We start from the raw sequence: 25,405 nt of genomic DNA, 5'->3' as shown, positions 1-25,405 counted from the left end.
TCGTGTCACATAGAGATAACCTCTGGCATCAAAGGAGACATACGCTGGCTGTGCTGTGCACCAGTGAGTAACCTGGGAGATGCAGAAGTACCCATAGCTCCGAGCCCCTCCCTGCAGTGGAGAAACAGCAGTGGTTAGCGCAGTCCCAGCGCTGAGGGGACGCTCCGTCCAAGTGGTGATGGGAGAGGGTTGTTATCCTCATGCTATCTTCAAGATGCTGCTAGTGTTACTGCACAGGGAATTTGCCAAAATTGTATTATATAACGTGTTTTATATTAAAAAACATGGGGTGGGGCGGCCGCTCTTAGAAGTATTTCAGCCATGAGTGCTGTGTAGGATCCATGAAACGACAGGACCCATGTGCTCTTAAGTGTACACACTCCAACTCTGCGTGTGCCATGTCATCGACACGGAAAACACTCCACACTTACACGTTCTCCAAGCTGTCAACACGTGTGGGGCGTGTGGGCTGTTCCCGGGCTGTTGCCAATATCGCAGTAGAGGGAGGGGTGGCTTCAATGATTCAAACCATGACACTTACAGCGGGGCTGGGAGAACCCAGTGATGGGGGGACGGCATCATGGGTGCAGCCTCTTCAGGACTTTCAGTCTCCCGGCGGCCAGTCCGTTCCATGACCCGCTCCACCAACCCTCTCACTCTCCGTCCCTGCTCTTCAATTAGTTGTCTGTATTCTCTGCAGGTGTCCCTTGGAGACCACACAGCCTCTTTTTTTTTTTGACATGATTTCAGACAAATGGAAGAGGAGCACAAAAATTCTCAAGATGCCCTTCTCCGAGGTTCTCCAAATATGAATGTTTACCTTCTTTGCTGTATCCCCTCCCCAACACACGGAGGAAGTTGCGTATAAGATCTGCCTCTCCACTAAACACTACCATGTACGTTTCCTAGAAATGAGGGATTCTCTTCTGTAACCACAGTACAATAATCAAAATCAGGAAACGAAAACTGACTCAACTCCGAGCTAACCTACAGCTCTTATTCAGATTGTCCGACCGTCCTAAGAAAGCTCTTGATTGGCTGAAAGTGGATGGACCGACAGGCTGAAGAAGATGTGTCTCGTCTTCAGCCGGCTCCTGCCCTGCTCGGCCTCTCTGTTCCACTCCTGCATCGTTTTCATTTTTGGTCATTTCTAATGATGCCCTACTTCAGAATCAGTAGTCATACAGATGACAGGAATGGTTCTGTATGGGCTTCTCTTTCTGTAATAAATCTCTGTTTCAAGCAACACTCCAAGCACTTGCCAGTAGGCCACGTGTTTCAGAGCTAGGAATGATCACGGAGGTCTGCTTTGATTTTGAGATAACTTATGAAACTAGTTGTGTGTGTGTGTTTTGTAGGAAGCACGTGTGCCCATGTATGTGAGCATAGAATAATACTGGGGCAGCTGAGTCAGGCTATCTGAGGGGTGGTCTTGAATTTATACAGCCCTCCTGGTTGACTCTGGGGAAGTAAATTCAGTCCCCCGGAGCTTTACCCATCACCTGTCGACTTTCAGGCAAGACCATTGTTATTTAAAGGGATCTGTTTTGTTTCAACATTCTAAGTCCATAGATATGCTGAGAATCTATCAGTGGAATATTATTCAGCCTTAGAAAGGAACGAAGTACTGACAGATGCTACGACATGGATAAATCTTGAAGACATCAAGCCAAGTTAAATATGCCAGTTACGGAAAGACAAATACCGTAGCATTCCACTTCTATAAAGTAGCAGGGGAGTCAAATTCATAGAGACAGAAAGTAGGACGGAAATGGTACAGAGGAACTTATTTACAAAGCAGAAATGGAGTCACAGATGTAGAGAACCAAGGGGTGGGATTGACATTACATACACTACTACGTATAAAATAGATAACTAATGAGAACCTACTGTAGAGCACAGGGAACTCTACTCAGTGCTCTGTGGTGACCTAAATGGGAAGGACATCCAAAAACAGGGGATACATGTATATGTATAACTGATTCACTTTGCTGTACAGCAGAAACTAACACAAGAGTGTAAAGCAACTATACTCCAATAAAAAAAATGTTAAAAAAAAAAAGGTAGAATGGTGGTTTCCAGGGACTAGGGGAGGGGTAGGATGGGTTCGGTGTTCAGTTACAGAAGACGAAAAAGTTCTAGAGGTCTAGGTGGTGACAGTTAAACAACAGTTCGAATGCACTCAATACCGCAGAACTGTGCACTTACAATGGCTAAAATGGAAATTTTATGGCAGGTATATTTTACCACGATTTTAGAAAACTAAATAATTTTTTAAAAACTTGCATTTCAGAGGAAGCCAGCATTTTAATCCCTTGCACGGAGAAGCTCTGCAGCAACGCTTACAGCTGTCATTGTTCCGGTCCCTCTAAAGCCGTCCTAAATTCATCAGCCAGCCCACTGTCACTGTCCCCAGTTCTCTTGAATGTCACCCAGAAAAGTGAGCAACACAGGGACACACTCGTAAACGTTCCTCCCAACAGCAGTTGGCCTGACGTTAGAAATGAATGATTTTCCACTGTACCAGTGACTCTGTTGTGGGTTCTATTAGCACCATATGTTACATGTCTACGTTTTTAGTAAAGCCTGGCCTTGTGAGTCCTCTGCCATCTGCCCTGGCATCGGCACAGCCCACGTGGTGCACGGAGGCCAAGGGCCTCCTCCACCCAGCATGGTCTTGCATCTCTTCCCAGCCAGAAAGCACGCGTGGGCAGAACGCATGGGACCAGGCGAAAGGTGGATTTTATCAGCTCCGCAAGTCACAGTGAAGTGGGCCCATGTTTTGTAAAACATGTGTTTGGCAAATGATTCCCTGTGGGCTGCAGAAATCCAGATGGAGGAAGTTTTCTAAGTGCAACGTCAGAATTTTACATCTGCTGATCCCAACAAGTGCACGGCGCCAAGGAGAAGAAGCAGGTTGTCTGTCCACAAAATCTGAGAGCACGGATGTGGCTCTGGGGGCTTGTTCAAATCTAGAAGACAAAGGCGCCGTGTCTTCAGCCCCCGCTGGGCCTGGGCGTGGTGAGAGCAGAAGTCTTAACATCACCCAGAAGGGCTCAGTTTCACAGATGAGGAAACGGAGGTATGGGGAGGTGGGCAAAGTGAGTTGCCCAAGGCTGCCCAAGGTTGGAACCTGAACTTGGGGCTCTGTGGACTCAGTGTGGGGTCCTCTTCCTCACCACGCTGGACATGACATTGGCAAGTAGCCCCTGACACTGTGGGTCTGCTTGTCTAGGTGCTGCCGTTCACTGCTGTGGCTAAGTCTGGGGCTGTGCCACTCTGACTCCCGGTTCCCTGTGCGCAGATGGGAGGCTTAGCTGACACAGTGCTTGGTCCATAGGGGACTGATAATGGTGAGTCATGGTACAGAAGAGGCCAACAGGACACAGCCTGGGTGTACATGCGGGTCAGAGGGAGGGCTGGGGACTGGCTGGGCTGGGAATGGCGGGGGAGATTGCCCGCAGAGAGGGGCCTGCAGACCCCATTGCCACATTCAGGCTGGGTGTCCTGTGGGCTGAGACAGGGCTGAGAGATGGGAGGCTCGTCCGCACGAGCCCTTTTGAGGCTGCACGGCCACGTGCTCCACTTTGACGATGGTACCCGGAAGCCGCGCTGGCTGTCCGCCGCTCACCCCTCCAGATCCGTCCTGCATGCCGCTCTGTGCCTTGGGAGGCTGCCCTGCAGGGACGGTGTGACGGGGCTCCCACACTTCCGGTCGGGATCAGCCAATGGGACATGCCAGAAGCAGACTGGAGGGCGGGAGCGGAGAGAGGCCAGGGGCTTCTCCTTTGCACCCCTCTTGCCTGGCTGGAGCCTCCCCAGCTCTCTCCCCTGCCACTTCCAGCCCAGGTGGTAATGGCCCCCCACTCCTGTTAGCCTCTGGATACCTCCCCATCCTGGTTGGTCCCCAGAGCCCTGCCCTCCCGCCCTGACACTGGCTTCAGTTACCTCTGGCGGAGGCTGCTTTCCTGGTGGGACCATGATGGATACAGGAGGTGATCGGCAGACCACAGGAATGCTGACATCTAGATTCAAGGCAAGGACAACGCATATTCTGTGCGGTGTGGAAATCCCCTCGAGATCCCACATCAAAGGGATGAAGTGTTAGGGAAAATGCCCAGAGGCCTGGGCTACTTCCGCAGTCGTGGAAAAGTCTGCAGAGACCAGAGCTTATGCGGAGGCCACAGTGACTCCCCTCCCACCCAGATGGAAGGGTGTCTGAGGTCTCTGGGGCTGGTCTGGGAGTCAAATTGGAGTCCAGTCTATTGTATTACTAACTAGCACCCTCCCTCCTTCCTCCCCTCCCCCCTCCTCCCTCCCCCGCCAACACCCTCCACAACACTTCCTTTCTTCAGGAAGCACAGAGTCAAAGAAAACACATGTAAACCCCATTCTGGAGCTTTTAACCCAGTTCAGCAGTTATCAACAGTGGTCCTTGGACTCTGAGGTGTTTCGGGCCTCTTCATAATACGTTGGAATGTTATAAAATCATGCGTGGGGAAAAGATCTGTGCACAGTGCAGGACAGACCAACAGAATGGAATGTAGTAAGTACAGGACGTTCATTCATTTGGTTTCAGATTCCACATTGCTACCAGTCTTTAAGGAACTACCTCTTGTCGAGTTTTGGTGTAGTATTAATGAATAATACCCATAATTATCCAAAAAGACTATTAACTTACCTCTTAATTTCCAAATCCATATCTGTGTGTGGCCAGGCTTTTTTCATATGCACCAGATTGAATGAAGAAGCAGATAGGAGAACCCAGCTGTTTCCTAAGCCAGACATTAAACACGTTTGCAAAAATGTAAAACACTGAATTTTCTCACTACTTTTCTATTTTGCAAAACCTGATTATTTCTTTCAAAAATACGTTATTTGTGTTAACATGCAGTGGGTTTACCCTCGTTCTTATTTATATGACTTAATGGATAAGATATTTTTAAATTTTATCAATTTTACTGTAAAATTCTGTAAACTTTGACAGATATAAGCCACAAAAGCAAAGCTCTTTAGGATTTTCAACCAGTTTTAAGAATGTAAAGAGTCCTGAGATTCACAGGTTAGAGAGCCTCTGTTCTAGGAGCGATACTGTAAACACTAATATCAGTTGACGCCTGAGGAAGGGGCAGATGGCGCTCATCCCCCATGCTTTCAGCAAATCCCCACTACTAAACTACGTGCCAGAGAGTTAGGGCTTGGGCATATCGTGTCAGAGTGCCCAGGAGGTTAGCGTTCTGTTCCATCAGTGGGAAAGCTGTGTTACCCTGGGCAAGTTCATTTCCTTCTCTGAGCCTCATCTGGAAATGGGGATTCGGTGGTTCCCGCCTGACAGGAGTGTGCATTGTGGGAACTAAGTGGTGGTGGAGCTGAGGAAGGTGAGCACGGGCTCACCCAAACGGTGCGTGTGCCGGCCCCACGCTCAGCATTTCACAGCCAAGGTCTCCCTAAGTCCTCGTGCAGCCCCTAACCCAGTACCGTCACCCCTTCAGGCTGCTTGGGAGGGTGAGTGAGACGGTGCCTGCGCATGCGAAGACCGTAAACCCCAAACATCTTCGGCGCCTTCCTATTGCTAAGGGTAAGAACTCTTGCAAAGATCCTTTTCTGAAGGTTAGGGATGCCCGCTGGGCAGCAGGGAGGACAGCACACATCTGGGAAAAGACGCCAATAATCTCCACAAAACTCCTTCCCGGCCTCGGGCCAGTGGCCTGTTTAGAAACGTCCAGGGGGCAAGGAAGACCAGCTGCTGAGGAGCCTGCCCTCCCCGGACCCTTGAGAATCAGGTATCTCACGCTGTGCTGGCTCACAGGGGCGGCCAACAACCCCTGCGCTGGTCTGCCTGGCTGCTGGTTTTTACTGGCAAGGGAGGTGGGCAGATGTGGGTAGTGGAATATGCCGCAAGGTCACAGGATCAGATCTGGCCCGGCTATTGGAGACTTCTGGGGTTATCTGCCCTCTGAGAAGCTGTCTATTTTGGGGACCTGGGTCAATGCTTTCAGCCAGCAAGTGTCTGTGAAGCACCTAGTAGGCTCTAGGCACCGTGCTGAGCGCTGAAGACACCGTGGTGAGCAAGGCTGATAGAGTTCTCATCCCCACGGCAGGTCACGTGCACAGGTTCTGGGGATCAGGATGGGGGCATTACTCTGCCTGCCTCATGGGGGGGCAGAGCTGCGTCTCCAGGCCGCCCTGTCAAGGCTGTGGGTGCTGACCCGCTGCGCTCCTGCATGGACGCGGGGCTAACGACTCGGTCAGCGGCTGGGCTCCCTCTGGCTGCCCCACACGCAGCCACGGACGCGGCCACGGGCCGCCTCCTGCCAGCGTCTCCTTTTGTTTCCAGAGCGGAGTCCTCAACTTGGCGGCACACTCAGTGGCCTGGGGCCTTGCCGGAGGCCGGCGGGGCCCGCGAGTCTGCATTTCTAGCCATTCCTGCTCCCGGGGACAGCATGGCTGCTGGTGTGGACCACGCGTGGGAGGGCATGGGTGGAAATTCTGCTCCGTGCTGATCCCCATGGCCTGGATCAGAGGTTGGCACATAGTAGGTGCTTAATAAATACCCAGGGAATGAATGGATTCCCCTTGGTCCCTCCCCTGTTTCTCAGCACCAGGACCTGGCATCTTTCTCTCGCTGACAGGCCCTCTGGAGTTCTGGTGGAGGGAAGGAGCCCGAAAGGCACCAGCTGGAGTGACAAGTAACAGACCCGACAGGCAGACACCGCTCCCTTTCTTCCATGATTCTCTACGTCTATTATTTGTATACTGTTTCACTTGCTATGTGTAACCCAAAACCTCATGTTGTCACACCAATCCCACCAAATCTTCAAAAATGAGGGCCAATTGAGCTGCAGTGGCCCCCTGCCCCCCCCCCCCCCGCAAGGGCACACACGCATTCACCAGCTACTGTTATGGCCCCCCAAGCTTAGCTCCCCTCCCGCCTCGCACCGAGGTCCAGCCACGACTCAACATGGGCTCTGTTTATTATTCTAGAGAAGCAATTTTCAAGGGGCTGAAATACTTGTTAAAATTAAGGTAAAGAATGTAAACCACAGCCAGGCCGGTTCACCTTGTGCTTCAAAGCCCTCTTGTTTCTCCAGGCACCGCCTCCTGCAAGCTTCCTGCAGGTCTCCATCAGCCCCGGCGAAAAGGAAGGCCGGCCGCCCAGCGGACGGGCAGAGCGGGGCCCGGGAGTGCAGCCCGTCTCCGGGCCTGCACAGCTGTCCTGGGGCAGGAGGCACCTGCTGGGCCCGGGCGGAAGACGGCCCGGGAAGGCTGAAGATAATCAGTGCAGGGGACTTGACAAGTGATGAGGGAAGACGGGAGTGTGCAGCGTCCACGGGCGTCTGAGGGGCCCGGCGTGCCCGTGGAGCCGACTCTGTCTCCCAGTGGGTTGGAGGTACATGCCCCTCCAGGCTGAGTCCTGGCATCGCGGAGCCTGGCTTAGGTGGAAGGGCAAGGGTGGAGGACTTTGACCACGTAAACGCCGAAAGGCAGAGCCCTTCAAGGAGAACCACCCAGGACTCTTCAGAGCATAGATTGCCGCCTCTTGTTCCAAAAACCTGCTGCTTCCAAGCGGCTTTTTATTTTCTGCAGACATCTCCCTTAAGAAATGATAACGGGGGAAGGAGGGCTCTTTAGGGAGCTTTAGCCTTGAAAGCCCCTCCTGCAGTTGGTGGAGGGCCCTGGAAGGCTGGGGTGTGCGTGGGGCTCCTGCACTGAGATTCTTGAGAAGGTCTCGCCCTCTCAGCGGGTCCAAATCGGTGGTCCAACTTCCTCTGGAGATTAGATCGGCAAATGGGGAGAATGATTAATTAAAATAAAATGGATGAATCTGAGCTTTCTCCAAAGTGGGCTCAGATTCAAGTTCAGGCTACATCTCCGCGGGCTCTTGGCACCAGCACGGCGCCCTCAGCCCACGCCTGTTAGATGACTCAGTGCTTCTGATGGAGGGGGTTTCAGGACCCAGCTTCCAACCCAGTTCCTCTGCTGTTTGGGAGCTGAGTGATGCTGTGCACGCCCATCTTTAGAACGTCTTCCTGTTCACTGTTCACGACAGGGCGAGGACGCTGCAGACCCGACATGGGGCGGGCACTGTGGCAGTAGGTGAGATGGTCAGAAGTTCAGACGGGGCCCTTGCAGCCAGGCAGGTGGGGACCAAGTCCCCTGCCCATTAACTACGGATGCGCCCTCGGCCGTGTGTTGAACCTCCCTGCGCTTCAGGCCCCCCTCTGTGAAGGTGTGAATGTGAGAGCACCTGTGAGGAACGCAGTCCTTGGGAGCTGCTTCTATTCATGTCTCTGGCATCATCCGTTGACCATGAATTAGAAATAAGATGACACATCCAGAAAGCAATGATTTAGGAATACAAAGGGCACCCTTCTGGCCTTGATCAGTGGCCGGACACATGCTCAGTGAATCAGGGGAGCTATGCTGTAAGCCCTCATCTGAATCTAAAAGCCCAAGAACCAGGAACACTGACGTCCGAAAGCAGGAGAGGGTGGATGTCCCAGCTCAGCAGAGAGAACAGATTTGCCTTTCCTCCGACCTTCTGTTGTACCCGGACCCTCAATGGATTGGGTGACGCCCACATGTTGGAGAGTCATCTGCTTTCAGAGGTTCACCATCTCAGTGCTCATCTCATGCAGAAACACCCTCCCAGACAGAAAACGTGTTTCATCAGCTACCTGGGCATCCCTGAGCGCGGTCGAGGGGACACGTGAAATTGACCATCACATCTGCATGGCAACCGACAGCTTCCCCAATGGCCGTGCAGAGCCCCCCTACCCTGTGAGGCCTGCGGAGCTCGCGGCCGCTGGGTGTACCATTTCCAGGCGAAGAGCGTTGATTTAGACGTCTGCCGGTTTGGAGCCGTCGCACGTGAGGCTACAGGGGACCCCTTGGCACCTTTCTTTTGGGCGCTGATGTCTTCTTTGCCGCGGGAAAGCTGAGTGAGATTCCTGGGGCCCAGCAGGGCGGGTGGGTCGGCTTCGAGCTGTGCGGCCAGCCAGGGCCCTCGCGTGAGTCTAGGACAGACGAGAGACCCGGCTAATGCATTCCTCCTTTGGAACGCAGAGTCCATCACAGGAGAGCCCGACTCCGGGTTTAGCAAACGGAGGGTAATTAGGACAGTGGGTGGTCCTACCGTCATCAGGCAATTAGATCTGAGGAAGCACTCCCCCCACAGAGGACAGCCTGCATTTATTCAGCTGCCGGGGGAGCTCAGCACCCTGCACGCCTATCCCTCCTGACAGCTGCGGGAAGCTTGGGGAAGCGGCATCCCCGGATCCACGTGGGGCCCTGGGAATGCCACAGGGAGCAGCAGCGGCCACCACTCAGCACTGGGGAGAGGAAGTCTGCGCTTTGCGCTTTACTTCTTGAGGGAGACAGTGGAAACGGTTCCCATAAGGCAGAGTCTCTCCAGGGACGCTTTAATAGCCGGAGTGGGCGTGGATTCACTCCGTGACATGGGCGTCAGGAGAATTCTATTTATTTATCTGATTTTTCTCAATCAGACAAATCCAATTGCAACTGTCCCTTCCCTCTCCCCCTACCACGTGTTGCGGTTTGTGAGAAATTTAACCTGTGTCATTTTGCCTTTTTTGAGGCGGGTAGGTAGCAGGGAAAAGTCAACTCCCTAGAGACAGTTACCTGTCTTAGGTGGTCTTAAGCAATTCAGAATAGTTGAGGGAGGGGTCTGGTGTGATCTCCACCATGGCTACTTGGAGCCCAAGCACAGCAGCCCACGTGGCTGGTCTAGTGCAGGGCAGACAACTCCACCATAGTCTAAACAAGCGTAGGCCAGGAGCTGGTGGAGGTGCAGGCGGAGGTGGGGAGAGCCTGCTGCGGGCAGCCACCGCTCTGAGCACTTTGCAGATGCCCTGCCTGAGTCACCAGGGAAACGAGCACAGGGGCAGGTCTGGGACGCTAAGCAGGCCATTGTAACCACTGCTCTGGAGGGATGCCGGGAGTAATCTAGAGTTGCCAGATTCAGCAAATAAAAATGCAGGATGCCCAGTTAAATGGTAATTTCAGATAAACAACTGTGTGAGTTTCCTAGGGTTGCCACAACAAATGATCACAAACGGGGGGGCTTAAAGCAATAGAAATGTATTCCCTCGCTGTCTGGAGGCCAGAAGTCTGAAATCAAGGTGTGGGCAAAGCTGTGCTCCCTCTGGAGGCCCTGAGGGAGGGAGGGGCCTTCCCGGTCTCTTCAGGCTTCTGGTGGCTGCTGGAATCCTGGGGGCTCCTTGGCTTGTGGAAGCGTCTCTTCAGTCCCTGTCTGTGTCTTCATGTGGCCTTCCCTTGGTGTGTCTCCGTGTCTTCACATATTGCTCTTATAAGGGCAGCAGACATTGGATTCAGGGCCACCCTCATCCAGTGTGACCTCATCGTAACTAATTATATCCGTAAAGACCCTATTTCCAGCTTGACACGTTCTGATACGCCGGGTGGACGTGAATTTTTTGGAGGACACTTATTCAACCCATGACAAGAATGAAAATAGTTTTTTAGTAGCATGGGACATATTTTATACTAAAATTATTCATTTTTTTCTGACATTCAAATATTTCAAAAGACATATTTATACTAAAAATTATTAATTTTTACCTGACATTCAAATATTGCATGGGACATTATTATATTAAAAATTATTCACATTTCATCTGGCCACCCAACTCCTGAGACCCATGGCATCTGTGTCCTGTCCCATCTGAAGTGCAGGCCAGTGTATTCCCGGGAGACAGCACAGCCCTTCCCACCCCGAGGCAGTGTCAACACCCCCTGGGCCCTGTTCCCACCCTGCAGGTATAGGAGAGCTCAGACTTTGGAAACTGAGTAATGGTCTCCCCTTCCTGGATGGGGGTGGGGAAAGGAAGTGCTTCACTGAGGTTGCAAAGTAGAAACAAAAAAGGTCAATGTTACCTCTTTTCTCTCTGTCCCTTAGGGCAAGAGCTGAGCCTCTCAACTGTGAGGAGTGGTGGCCTGAAGCTCCGCACAATCGCGCGCGCAGATAAAATGCAGGGGAAGAGTGAGAACCAAGGCTGCCTAGCAAAGTTTGTTAAGCACGGGGCGGGGGGTGGGGGGCAGTGAGGGGACACAAACATCTCAGCCGCGAGCGTGATGCATTCACGCCATCTGGGCAGCCCCACACCAGGCTGTGTGAGCGGCCGCCTGCAGCCGCGGGGTGCAGTCAGTGCGCCCAGCCCTAGGCACCGTCTCCTATTCTCACGACTACCAGTAGTTCCCTGAGTGTCCCTGTTTGCACCCGGGGGGGCTCTGGGGGGTCAGGCAGTCAGTGACAGAGGGAGTGGGATTTGAACCCCCTCCCCTGTGCCTGACTCCGACTCACACACACTCGCCAGCCCAGGCACCAAGCTCGTCCCCCACGTGGTCACACACGCGTTTACCCACTGCACAGGTGGTTCGTGTCTCGCCAAGTGCTTGGGGCCCCTCAAGGCTCGGGGGCCCTGCAGGGGGCTTCTGGAGCTTCCGCTGGGTGTGCAGGGGGTGGCGACTGCGTGATGGAGAATGAAGAGGGTGCAGGTAAAAGGGCAACGAGCACGTGTGAGTGTGTTCGTCTGTGTGTGCATGAGCGTGTGCGTGCGAGAAGGCCTCTGTGGGTGAGTGTAGGAGTGTGTGCATATGTGCGGGTGAGTTTCTTTTTTTTTGGTGGTTTCCTCTTTATTAATGTGTCTCCTACCTTCCCCCCACACTTTCAGTCCCTTCCATCTACCCCCCCCCAAAAGAAGGCAGTGAAAAGAAGGGATTGTTGGAGTTCTGAGCCCCTTGGGCAGTTAGAAAGGGAACAGAAACCAAAACACTCAGTGGATGTGACAGGGACTGACAATCGAGAAATCTAAAGCAGAGCGCGAAAGGTGGAGGAGAAAGAGGGAAGGAGTGCTTGCACACGCGTGCACACGTGTATGTGGTGGTGTGCACCTGCGAGTGTAAATGCGCGGGCATGTGATTGTGTGTGTGTGTGTGCGCTATATCAAATGCAGTGGTCAGAGAAGCTCCCTCTGATGAGATAATGTTCTGGAAGACACCATGTGAAAGGAGTGAGGGAGAGAGTCCTGATGATTGAGGGGAAGAGTGCAAGGTGGTGGCAGCGGCAAGTGCAAAGGTCCTGGGACAGGATTGGGGCTGGTGTGTGGAGGCTCAGAACAGAGCCCGTGTGGCCGGGACTGAGTTTACATCTCACAGCTTCAGGCTTTTTGACACTGGCTCTGTCACCCTGTCAGAAGTCCTCAGGGAGGCATGGCATGGCCAGGGAGCCAAACTGTCCATACTGACTGGCGAATCCTGCATTTCTGACTCAGCAGATGAGAGGAATGTCAGTCTGTAGAGCAGAGATTCGGTAGAAAACCCCAGAGACATCCACTATACTACCTAGGGATTTATCCACCTATTATTAGAGGCTCTAATAATATAGGCTCTTTGTATGGGCAAAAGAATACACATATTATCCAGAAACCTAAAATGTAATGGCATATTTCTATAATGAAAAAAAACTTCCCCAAACCTGTGAGATGTTTTCTACCACAGCCTTCACTGACGTTAAACCTTCAACATCTGATAGAACAAGACTTCGGTCACATCCAGCTTGACGGGATCAGCCCCAGGGAAGACTTGCGTTGAGAAGATCTCTGGTTATGGACACAGAATAAAAAATGAACAGTGATGAGGGTGGGGAATGGGGAGGTGGGCCGTGAAAGCTGCAAGCTCAGATATAGGTGGCATTTTGGAATGAAATATTGATTCCTCAATATACAAATTACATATCTGTATGTAAGTCAAATCATTATGCTTAAAATCATTATCACCTTCAACCTCCATAGTGGATATGTCAATTATATCTCAATAAAGATTGTACCTCAAGAAAAAAATACACAGAGTCTTTCAGAATCCAAGTTTAAAAAGCTGAGCAGTATGTGGTGAATCCTTTGAACCCAGGCACTGGAATCGGACAAACCAGGAGTGGAAACTCAGCTCTGGCCACGTGGCCTTGGAAGTCACTTGAGCTGAAAAACGGGGAAACCAGGATTTCACAGTTCCCAGTGTTGCTTCAAGATAGCAGGGAACAGAGTAGCCGTGGATGACAAATGAGACAGAGGAAAGTCTTGAGATGATTACAGTGAATGGAAAGGAAACAGACAAAGAGAGGAGGTCCCCACAAGCAGAGAGAAGAGGGTGGACCCTGAGGGCAGACAAAGACAAGCCCATATTTGGAGACAGCACCAAACGTGACCTGTTTAGAGACAGGTGGGAACATTCCCCTTAACAAGGAATTAGAAGTGCTGGTGGAAGGGACTCCACACCTCCACATTTCATGGCAGGAGATGGTGGAGCAGTTTCCCCAAAGTTCTGAGCAAAAGAAAACAGGATGAAGAATATGAAGCCCAAGTACATTGTCTTTCAAGTATGAAGACAACAAATCGGTATTTTTGAGAACAAAGCAAGAAAACACTGAACGCTGCACTCATTCATCCCATCAGGGCACTGGAGAATTCCTCGATGACGTGGAGCTGAACGAGGGACTTACGAAGAATCCCAAAAGAAGACACTGTGGGGAAGTGATGGGTGATACCATGAAATCCACAGAGATTGGGATTCTGCACACTCGGGGCGATTGTTGTTACAGAATAGAATTTACCCTAAACAGTATAAACCCTAAATATGGAACTTTACACCTGGGGGGATTAGTATTCAGAACACAGTTTATATCGTATGGGTCCCGTCAAAGGACACGTGATACAGGCGGTTAGTGGGGCCGCGTGGAAGCTGGAGCCTGGGGGGAGTCAAACAGCGTTGCCTTAAGGGCACAGCCTTCGGGTCACCCCTCCCCACAGTTTTGGCATCCACTTTTCTTAGCTTTGGAGTAATTTTTAGGAATCACCATCTTTTTTTTTTTTTAACATCTTTACTGGAGTATAATTGCTTTACAATGGTGTGTTAGTTGCTGCTGTATAACAAAGTGAACCAGCTATACATATACATATATCCCCATATCCTCTCCCTCTTGCGTCTCCCTCCCACCCTCCCTATCCCACCCCTCTAGGTGGTCACAAAGCATTGAGCTGATCTCCCTGTGCTGTGCGGCTGCTTCCCACTAGCTATCTGTTTTACATTTGGTAGTGTATATATAAGTCCATGCCACTCTCTCACTTCGTCCCGGCTTACCCTTCCTCCTCCCCGTGTCACCATCTTTTGTGGTAAAGAATTATTTTGGCAATTCCCTTGGTGTTACTTTACATTTTGTCAATTAAATTCAAGTAAAAGAAATACATTTTCATTTTTAAATAGTGTGGATAGTGTTACTCACGTGTATTAACTTCCTCTCTTCAGCTTTCTATCGATATTTGTGTATGTATGTAGGAGGACATTCAAAAAGACAGCCACATTAATATTAATCCCATTTTGGAGGAGTTAATACATTTTGGGCGGTTGGTTGCTTTCTTAGGAATTTCTGCTTAAATTTTTTTAAAAAGCAAGCATGAATGATATTTATAAGAAGCAATTACACCAATACTTAAAAATACGCCACTATATGCCTTTCTTGGAGAAAAAGAAAACCACAATGGAATATATCAATATATTGTACCTCCCTGAAAGATAAATCTAAGTTATTTAATTGTGGGAAATAAACCTATAAGCAGGCAAAAAACACTGAATCACTAAACGGAATTCCATTTAAATAAAAGGGTATCTGGCCTAACTCTGAGATGCAGATGTCAAATGCTTCCTTTTTTTTTACTTTATAATTTATTCATGTATTCAACAAAGTGCCGAGTGCCTACCATGGGCTGGGCATGTCTCTTTTATTTGATGACAGTCCCCTAGGCTCCTACGGACGAACGACAAGATTACATTTAGACGAAATAAAAGTGAGATCCCAAATCATCAGAGGGTCACTGAGTCACTGTATACCAAAAGGCAGCTTTGAGAAAGCATCCTCTTGGGAAGGAGCCATGACCGTAATGGCTGTAAGTGTTCATGCCCCCAAGATCGCACCTCACTCTTCTTCTAAGATGCAAAATCTCTCAAAAATGTTTCCGGAAGAGGAGCCAGAAGCACAATGGTAAGAGAGTCTGCCAGCTTTTAGAAGGTCAGGTGACGCAGAAGTGCTGTTGGTTTGACTTACTGAATACACAACGAAAGGTGTATTGAAAAGGGAAACCCCAGGCTGGTGTCAGGCCAGACACGACCTCTTCCCCTCCTTCTCGGGGACTAGACCTTCGTTGTGACCTTGGCCTCCTGGGGAGACTAATTGCAGCTCAGTCCCCTCTTGCAGGGACCCTGCAGCCCCACTCCCAGCCCCCTGCTGCCCAGCCTGTTGCCCGGTCTAGGGCTGCCTTCCACTGGGTGGTCCCTCCAGCACTGCAATGGCCCTCACAGTCTGTGGGCCCCAAGCCAGGCCCAGCAGCGCCCCCACTGTCATCATCCCACTGGATGCTGCGTTAGAGCCTCCCAGGCCACTTCCTGCCGAGATGCCGGGAGGGAGCTGCACTCTAAGCTCTGGACTGTCCAGCCTGTAAGGGGCTGGAGCCCAGTCAACCAGCCTTGATCCAGAAGCCTGGGAACTCAAGCCTTGAGCATCTTAGGGAAAAAACAAGAAAGACTTTCCTCATTCTGCTGTCTTCCGAACACCACTCTGGATTCTGGCTCCAGCCCCTCTGAGATTGTAAACATCTGGGGGGTGACAGACAGCCTGACCCTGTGTCTCCGCCGCAGGCCCCCTGTGGATACGCAGATGACGGGTGGAGAGCGGTCAGCCGTCCCAGCCCGATAAGGGTCCCTAAAAACCCCAAATCAATGGGCAGATTTAGCCTTCTCAAACCACGCCACATACCAGCATCTGTGACATATGGTACAAATAAAATGGGCTTAGTCTTACATCGGGAAGGAGGTCATTAGAGGCAGCTGAAACCGGGAAACCTCACGGCAAGGACAGAAAAGGCCAGGCTTGGCGACGACACGGCTGCACGTCCAGCTGCACACGCTCTGTGGGTCAACGCTGGCTTTGCGTCCAGCCTTGGAAGACTCTGCTCCTTCACTGGAGGCTAAATTTGTCCCCGAGCACCCACTGCCCTGTGGAAAACCTGGGCTAAGACTTCAAATATGACCTAAGTCTTGGTCAAAACACAGGCAGGCATTCATGTGAGTAACAGACGTGTCACTGTGTGCCTGCCGCACACGGTGCCCATGGAGGGGAGGAGACCAGAGCTTCTCCTCTGTTTCAGGACCTGCTTTGGGTCCAGCTTCCCAGGACAGGCCTCCGAGGGTCTGTCCTCCTCTTCTCTCTACTCCCAGCGCCCCGAGTCTGCACTTCCTGTGCTTCAGAGCCGGAGGCCACTCCTCAATTCCATAAGCTCAGGTCTAAATGCACCAAAGAGGAGGGTCCTCCCCCAGATGAGTGCCTCCTTGATAAATGGATGGAAAGGGCCCCAAATCTCCCACCTGAAAAGGGCCAGGATGTAAGGAGGCCGCAGAACACGAGCAGTGATGCGGCCATGGGGACGGGGACCCGGCCGCCGTTTTCAGTCAATGCTTTTACTTCGTTTCATTTCCCCCTTTCTCTGTCCAGGCTGAAGGGTCACTAACAGCTCCGGGTCCAGAATATGCTCTGGGACAGTCGTCCCCTACCTTTTGCCCTCACAAACTATGACATCCAGCCCCCCACCCCCACCCCCACTGCCAGGCCTGCGAAAGCCCACTGAGCCACCTTTGTTTTGTTTGTGTTGATCTGTTTAATTGCACGATTGCTTTTGAGGCTTATTTAAGGAGTGGTTTAATTTGTTTCTTCCTGGTCTCCTGGCCCCGCCCCAGACGTCAGGTCCTAGAGACAAGGGACCTGAGCTGTCATTTGCACGGAAGTGTCTTGGCGCCTGGAATCTAGTGAGCGGCGGCTGACCAGAGGAGGGGGTTGCCCACGAGATTGTGGGGTGCAGCCACGGCGAGCGCTCGGGCTTTAACTTTGACTGTGGCTTTTACCAATGAAACATTCCCTCCCTCTGCATTTTGTCCTAAGAGAAGCAGTAGCGAGCGGTGAAGACCTCGTTGTTTCCATCACCGTGGAAGCTGGCATCTCATCTGGAAGGCACCAGCCCTGTCAGGCAGGCCCGGCCTATCCAGCCCCCAGATGGGTGTCAGGCGGCTGGGACCGTCCCAGCTGGCTGACATTACGGCGGTTATTGTAATAAAGACCAGGGTTAGCTGACAAACTTGGTATTTTCTTATACGGCTGCTGTGGATTTTACAAAGTGTGAGGCAAGCCTCAGGTCGGCAGCGCTGCAGCAAAACAAAAACACACAACAGAAAAAACCCACACTGCTGCGGTCAGCTGTTGAGGTTCTCCTCGTGTACAGATGTTTGAAAAATACAACACAACACAACACAACACAACACAATACAATAAAAGCAGCTGTGCGGTGGGGAGAAGTTAGGTCAAATCCAGGACTGAAAGAAATCTGTTTGGAGCTGCCATTGGGGGTGCAGGGCTGCCCCGTGGAACTGCTGCAGGGATTTAAAGAGGCAGAAGTTCATTTCCTGCGATTCAAGGAACTTTGCTGACGCCTGTGCTGGCGCGGGGTTCGAAGGACTGGGAATGGATCCGGCCGCCCAGGCACACAAGGCGCGCTCCCCCTGCAGCTCGTCTAAATGCGGGGCTGCTCCACGTTGATTGATGGCCCAGGCAAACGACCTATTAATCCAACAGCAGCCCCACTTCTATTCCTAACTTACTGGAGGCAGAACGGCCACTGGAAGTGGTTTTCAACTGCTTCCTGTGGTTCCCCCGACTCTGCGGGGCAGGGGCTTCTATTTTTAGAAAGTGACCATTGCCATGAAGGTCCAGTCGGCCATAGATGCGATGTGGGGACTTGCGGGTGGCCTGGGCAGACTGGGTGGGCTCTTCATTCAGATGGTATTTTAAGAGTTCCTTTCAAGTGACGCATAGTGGAGAAGGCCACCACTTCCTCCTGAAGGGTAAGAGGGTGTGTCGAGGCCAACAGACGCTAGGACGCTTGGCCGTAAGGTGTGTCACTGTGTTTGGAGGGCTGGTGGCCTCCCCATATGAGGCTGCATGGCTGGCGTCCATGAAACACCAAGATGTGTACACGCTCATTTGCATTTACCATGTACCTTCTCTGAGTATGACGGTACGTTGTGGATTTTTGTTCAGAATGGCTCAGTTTCACATATTCTGTTCCCTTCCAGTCAATGGGTCACGTGTTAGTTTGGGTTTCCTGGGAAGCAAATCCTGGCACAGGGGTTCACGTGCACGTTGCTTCTGTGGGAGATGGTCCCCATCAGCACCCCTTGGGGCGTGGGCAAGCGAGGCAGGGATGGGAGACAGTCAAGGATGTCGGTGAGTCGGAGATTCCTCAGAAGGCACTGCGGGGCCAGGTGGCCCATTTCTCCAGCTCTCCGAGGCCACAGGTTCTTCTGAAGGTGAAGGACCCTCTTTGTGGCCAAGCTGGGGCTCCAATTGACACGTAAGCCTGCAAACATGGGAGCAGGAAGCAGGGAACGGAGCAGGGAAAAGAATTCACAGAGCATCTGGATGGCGAGAGCTGAGGTTTCTGTTGGTTCTCCTGCCCCCTTGGCTGTTTTTTCTCACGGCTCTCATCTCATCACAGATGAAACTCTGTCACAACTCAGTATTCGTACAGCACTCCTCCTGGCTGTGAAGCCTGATCTGAATGCTTTAGATGTATTTCTTTTTCTCTCTCTGTTTACTTTGCATCTTATTTTGTGCACTCATTTTAAGCAAATCACACCCACAATGAAATATCCCCACGCGGCCACAAGGACAGCTAAGGTTAAAAAGGCTGATAATTCCAAGTGCTGGCGAACATATGAGCAACAAGAACTCTCACACGTTGTGAAGAAAACAGGACGGCCTATCTTATAAGGTTAAATACAGACTCACCATAGGACCCAGTAATACCCGCTTCTAGATGTTACCCCAAGAGAACGCACGTCCACACAAAGTCCTGTGCATGGATGAGCACAGCAGCGCTATTCATAGTAGCCCCAAGCTATCTGGAGCACTCTGCCTGGGTTCAAGCCCCGCCTCTGCATGTTAAAATGCTGAGTCATGTTGGCTTAGAAACTTAGCCTCTTGGAGCCTCTCTTCCACATCTGTCTAATGGAAATAACAGTAGCGACCACCTCATAGGGCTGTTGTGAGTATTAAATGAGTGAATATGTCTGAGAGCTCCATATTGGGTTACTTGTGTGCCTCAAAAAGATATGTTCAAGCCCTAATCCCTGGAACCTGTGAATACGACCTTATTTGGAAACACGGCCTTTGCAGACCTCACCACCAAGGGCTGAGGTGAAATGTCTGCTGGGACTGCTTCCCAGAGGCGCACAGCACCACCCAGGGCCTTCTCCACCGCGTGCAGCGATGAGAGACAAGCTTCACGGGCATCCCTTGGGCCAGCAGATGGCCAGGGGTGTGGCTCAGCTCACCTGTATCCTACCTGGGCCGTCTTAATGGGTCCATCACCCCCTGGGGCTGCCCCCACAGAGCTCTGCCAAGCACATGTCCTGACATCGGCGGGCGGCCAGGCGCGCTCACACACACATGCTTGGGCGGAGATGCGTATCACAGCCCCTGAGATGTGGGTTTTCTTCCAGATCAGATATGGGCCGAGGCCTCGCAGCTCCAGCAGAAGGGAGGAGAGGCACCGCATCTGAGTTGCATTAGCCAAACCAGCCCCAATTTATTTTTCCATGCCTGAGAATAATGATACATTTTTAGTCTTGTGAGATGCTGCACTTCAGGGAAAAGGCACAAAGACTCAAGTAACCCTGAATGCGGTTGTGGCCAGGCCCCTTCCGTGGATTTCTCTCCACCTTCCCGGGACTCCGAGAGACCCAGCTCCCATCCCCGGCGTCCTTCATCCCACCCCGTTTCGCTCTCGCCCCCAACACCCCTCTGCAGGTTGCCTTTTATTTCAACACAACACGTCAAAGAACGAGGTTTGGTTTTGGGAGCCCAGGTTTGTTGCTTGCAAAAGACTGTCTAAATGGAGTGACGCAGGTGTGCTTTGGGGGTGGTCTGAGAGACAGAGAAGCCTGGGGACAACACCAAGCCCGTGGGCTAGTGCAGCCCCAAACCGGAAGCTTTCCAGCCACGCAAGCACGGTGAGGAGAGACTGGATGGGTCTCAGCTCAGACCACAGTCATGATGAGATCCACGTCTGTTCTTGGCAAGGATCCGATAGGAGAAAGTCTGCCTTCCGTCCTATGCCACTTTCTGTTTGTGCTTTTTCTCCTTTATTTTAATGCAACTCCCTCTCCCCTTTAACACACCTTTAACCCTCTGTGACCTTGTGCAGTCTCAGCAGCGCCGCCCTACTGAGACTTGTTCCAAAAAACCAGTGTCAGTCATTTACACATTAGTATAAATAAGCCATGGACGGGCTCCTTTTCTGGGCTGGAAGTGGCATTTAAGCCCCAGTTGTTCAGCGCTTGAACCAGCAGGCAGGCTGCGGCTGTCTGTATCTATAGCTGAAGCTGCTCCTGCCTGAGGTGGACAAAAACACGTTTGCAGCACATACTCATCACGGGCACATGGGCACACGTGCGTGTGCATGCGTGTGTATAGGTGCACACGCACACTCTTCCAGGATCCCAGGGTGGAATATAAGTCACAGTTTCCAAAGGTCATTATGGGTGTTCCAGCACTGAGAAGTGCTGCCAATGTTGTCCTCCGAAAAGGAAGCAAGTGAGTGTTCCCATGCTGGAACGAGCCGGCTGTGTCTACCCTTGACGGTGGCGGCGGGGGCGGGGAGGTCAGGTCCCTGGGACGCCGATGACCCTGGGTATGAGGTGTACGGGGCTTTGCGCTTATTACAGAGTCGCGTTATAAACAGGACTTCTTTTTAATGGTAGTGGGCACCAACTCAAAGACGTCTGCTGAAAAACTGTGCTCTTCTCTCTGCTGACTCATTTGGTGGGAATTACAGCCCCAAATGCCAGCGTGTGGCTGAGCCACATGACCCTCCACTGAAAAATAAGGACAGGATCGTTTCAGTCTTGCAAACAAACAACGGAGATGCAGCCAGATCTTCTTCCTCTGTTTGTTTTTTTCATTCACATCAACAGCTCTACACCCAGCATTCAATGTGACCCCCCTGGGTCAGTGCCTCCAGATTTGAGAAGAGAGAGGAATGGGTCACAAAGTGACCGCGCTGCTTTTTAAAATTTTTTTTTATTTTTTATTTTTTTGTGGTACGCGGGCCTCTCACTGTTGTGGCCTCTCCCGCTGCGGAGCACAGGCTCCGGACGCGCAGACTCAGCGGCCGCGGCTCACGGGCCCAGCCGCTCCGCGGCATGTGGGATCTTCCCGGACCGGGGCACGAACCCGCGTCCCCCGCATCGGCAGGCGGACTCTCAACCACTGCGCCACCAGGGAAGCCCTGCTTTTTTTATTTTTTAATAAGTGAAAAGGAACCTTGGTATGTAACAGAGGGAGGAGATGAAAACTCTGAATGGTCTGATTTTTCAGCCGAGTCCTAGAAGTAGTAGCGTGATAAATAAGCTGAAAGGAGAAACAAAGCCTGGACTCCAGCTCACTCTGCCACTAACTAGCCTGGTCACCTGTGCTGCCATTTTCCCTCTGGGACCCCAGGTTTCTCATCAGCGAGATGAGGAAGTTGGTGTTGGCCAGAGCGGCATTTCCCTGGAACATAGAACCCCAGGCCAGCACCCACCCCAGGCGCGGCTTATAGGTCAGCTCATGTTCTCCGGCAGACCTCTGAACCCTTCTCAACCCCGCTCTCTGTGAGCCATTAGCAATCGGTCAGAAATCTAACAGCTACATGTGGTTGTCATATCCACATGTGCTGTGTTTGCCAACTATTTCCAGTAGTTTCCTGTCCAGGATTTTGGTAGGATTGCACTGCCTGCCTTTTTGGGTGACTAGTTCAGGCCAATGAGTCATGAGCCAGTGAGAAATGGGTCACTTCTGGGCTGGGGTGCCTCAGTGCTGCCATGAGACCCTCCACATCCCCCATGCCTCACAGGGCAACTGGAATTATCAAGTCATTGAGCAGAGGGCCCTGCTGACCTACAATGGACCTGCCCCATGAATGAGAAATAAGCCTTTATTTAAAAAAAAAATAAACCTCAGAATTTGGGGGTTGTTTGTTACTTCAGCGTGTCTTGGCCCTTCCTGACTGATACATCATCCTCGGCCTCTTGGGCCCTGTGGTTTTACAAGTGTGGGTCTGGTGACTTGGCCGTTCTGCCTGATTCAGAGCTGTCCCTTGGGACACTGACATCAGACCAAAAAGTTTATGGCAAGGACTCCCATGATGTTAGCGCTCAGATCTGTTTATGGTCCTTCAAGGACAGTTTTCCCAGCTAGTCGAGACACACCAGAGCCAATGTCCAAACACTGACCACACCCTTCTGGTGTCGGGATGTCCTGAGAAGCAACATAACAGCTAGCAGTTCTACGTTCACCTCTCTTCGTTTGTACGGCATTTGCCAGCTTGAAAAACAAGTTCTCACACCAGTTTTCCTTTAAAAATGGTGGGTCCAGGGCTGTCCAAGGTTCTGTGTTTTACTCCTAAACCTTTCCTCTAGACCAGTAGAAGCCATGACACTAAAGCAATGTGTGAAGACAGAGGGAAAGAACGCCACCCATGGTGCTAACCGACCGGAATCTTACTCACCAAAGAGGTAGCTTCCTCCAGGAATCATCCGGGCCCACGTGCGTGCAGGGCTGTGTAGGCGCAGAGATGGAGAGAAATGGACCCTTCCCTCGGGGCGTCACTGTCCAGGGGGTAGAGTGCAGTGTAGCAGGAGGTGGAGCCTCCCTGTTAGAAAGTGACAATCCCGAGGTTAGTCTTCAGCAGAGAGGCTGAGTCACATAACGCTCAGGTCTCTGGAGCCTGCAGACCTGTCTTCACGACCAGTTTGCCCACTTTACCACTTAATTCACTCTAAACGTGGGCCAGTTGTTTAACTGGACAAGCTGAAAAACCACCTGTAACTAACACAACACTGTTAATCAACTATACTCCAATATAAAATGAAATTTTAAAAAAAGTCATCTGTAAACCAGGCAGCAACGTCCATTATTACAAACTTATGTATGAGTGATGGAGCCCATGCTTTGCGCCCAAGCCTGCTGCCCGACGTCTGCTGGGGACTCCCTAACCTCTGGCTGCTGTCACGCCACTTCCAGCAGGAAAGGGACACCCCGATACTCAAGGGCACCCCACACGTTCTGTCCCTGCCACCCTGTGCTCAAGAAATCTAAGACTCACTCCCTGAAAGAAACATCGGGCAAACGAGGAGGCTCTTAGGAGCCCGACAAGCCTTTGAAGGTGCCGGCAGCCCCATTGCTGAAGCTTTAAGTCCCGAGAAACAGTCACTATATGAACAGAACACTTGCATTAAATGTGCTAGACATGTCTAAGAGGATAAGAATACAGAATCCCTGCTCTTTTTTTTGCCATTTACAAAATTTTTATTCTAAAATTAACATACCGTAAGATTAATTTTCAAAATTCCATTTATAATAATGAACTAATTCAAACACACAGAAGAGCTCAACCAGCCCTTGCTTTGCACACTGCCGTGCTAACCCAACTCACGCATAAACCCACGGGCACGCGTGCCCGTGAATGTGGAGCCACCAAAGCCAGGACTCCTTACAGAGTGATGTGGTAAACACTTCTCTACCCCCTCATGGGCTTGACAAGCTTTTTAAACACTGGGATGGGATTTCTGGCAATTTTTGTTCCATCCTTTGCACTTCTCTGTGTTTTTTTCCTCTTGAAGTCTGTATGTGGAACATGCATTCCCTCTGCAATCATACTTAACGGTTAAAATAATAATGCAAAACAACAATGCATCTTGAACTCTGCTCTTGAAATGTTTACACCTGATAGCTTGTTTCATTTCTGCCACACTCGTGTGAGATACTTGGGATTAATACTATCTGATTGTTGCGGATACAGGCTCAGAGAGGCGACGTGAGTTGCCCAGGTTCACACAGCTCCTAACAGGGTGAGGTGGAGAGTCAGTTGGTGTTTTTTCATGTAAGACAGCTCTTATCACTGAACCAGAGCCACCTCCTTGGATGGTGAAAAGTTCTTGGGAAAATCTTACTGCTGAGATGATATGCCTTTTTAAAAAATAATTAATTTATTTATTTTTGGCTGCGTTGGGTCTTCGTTGCTGCGCGTGGGCTTTCTCTAGTTGCGGTGAGTGGGGGGCTACTCTTCGTTGCAGTGCGCGGGCTTCTCACCGCGGTGGCTTCTCTTGTCGCGGAGCACGGGCTCTAGGCACACAGGCTTCAGTAGTTGTAGCACGCAGGCTCAGTAGTTGTGGCGCACAGGCTTAGCTGCTCTGAGGCATGTGGGATCTTCCTGGACCATTTTTTTTTTTTTTTTTTGGAAAGATGTGGCATTTTATTAACAGATGGTCATAATGGAAATGTGACCAAAATTCACAAATAGGGAAACTGAGGAACACATTAACGACTAGAATCAAATCACAAGACCTGAATGAATACTGATGGAATCAGCTCCGTCACAGTTACAGTTCTGTTTCCTATCCATTTTTCTTTGAATCCATGTCCCCTGCACTGGCAGGTGGATTCTTAACCACTGCTCCATCAGGGAAGCCCAAGAGATGATATGTCTTTTAAACAATGGCACACGTCCCTGTTGAAAGAAGCATTTCTCTTGAGTTAAGGGCTAGGAACTCACTCTCCTTCAGAGAGAATGCTGAAAAGAAGCCATCAGCCCTTTCTCCCTCTCCCTCAGCTGAAGAGTAAATATACTTTGGCTGTGTTTAAGTTACGAGAACGTAAAGAGAGAGAAGTTTACTAGTTGTGGGTAATCTATACAATCTGTAACTACAAAATCATTTCTATTTACTTATTTTGAAGGGTCTAACCTGGTATTCTTTTAAAACAACCCCTGTGTAGACTGCAGAAAGGAAAACTAACCATGGCAACCTGGTCGTGGAAGACAGAGAGCTGACAACAGACAGCGTGCGATCGGAGTCTGAGGCTCAGAGATCATCTGAAGCAGCACCTCCTGAACTTGGCTCTGTGAGCAATTTTCCCGGGGCTCTTGTTCAAATGCAGACGCTTATTTGAAGGTCTGGTGTGGGGCCCAGGACTCTGCATTTCCAACCTGGAGTCTCAAGGGCCTTGGATCTGGTTTCGCAGCTCGGAAGCACGTTAGAATCACCTGAAGCTTTGAAGATCCTGGCACCTGAGCCCAACAGCAGACAGATTCAATCACACACCCTGGTGCTGGACCCAGGTGATCCCAGTGTGTGTGGCCAGGCTTCAGAATCACTGCTTACAACAAACAGTTCTCCAACCTTTAATCCCAGGAACACTTGACACGCTTAGACATGATTCAGGATTTTT

At 51.0% G+C, this 25,405-nt stretch overlaps 1 non-coding gene across 1 annotated transcript in view; it reads right to left on the bottom strand.

The window, feature by feature from the left end:
* Positions 1-25,405, bottom strand: part of LOC101274056 (uncharacterized) — a 116,334-nt gene that overhangs the window by 2,827 nt on the left and 88,102 nt on the right. Inside the window, exons 4-7 of the transcript XR_007474541.1 lie at positions 22,686-22,829; positions 12,518-12,641; positions 4,682-4,775; positions 3,949-4,025 (exon numbers count right to left, since the gene is read on the bottom strand). This is a non-coding gene — a transcript (uncharacterized LOC101274056). The remainder of the gene's footprint in view (positions 1-3,948; positions 4,026-4,681; positions 4,776-12,517; positions 12,642-22,685; positions 22,830-25,405) is intronic.

This window comes from Orcinus orca, chromosome 20 (genome assembly GCF_937001465.1).
Source record: "Orcinus orca chromosome 20, mOrcOrc1.1, whole genome shotgun sequence".
NCBI classification, from domain to species: Eukaryota; Metazoa; Chordata; class Mammalia; order Artiodactyla; family Delphinidae; genus Orcinus; species Orcinus orca.
The sequence above is the reverse complement of the archived record's forward strand: the minus strand, read 5'-3'. Positions and strand labels throughout refer to the sequence as shown.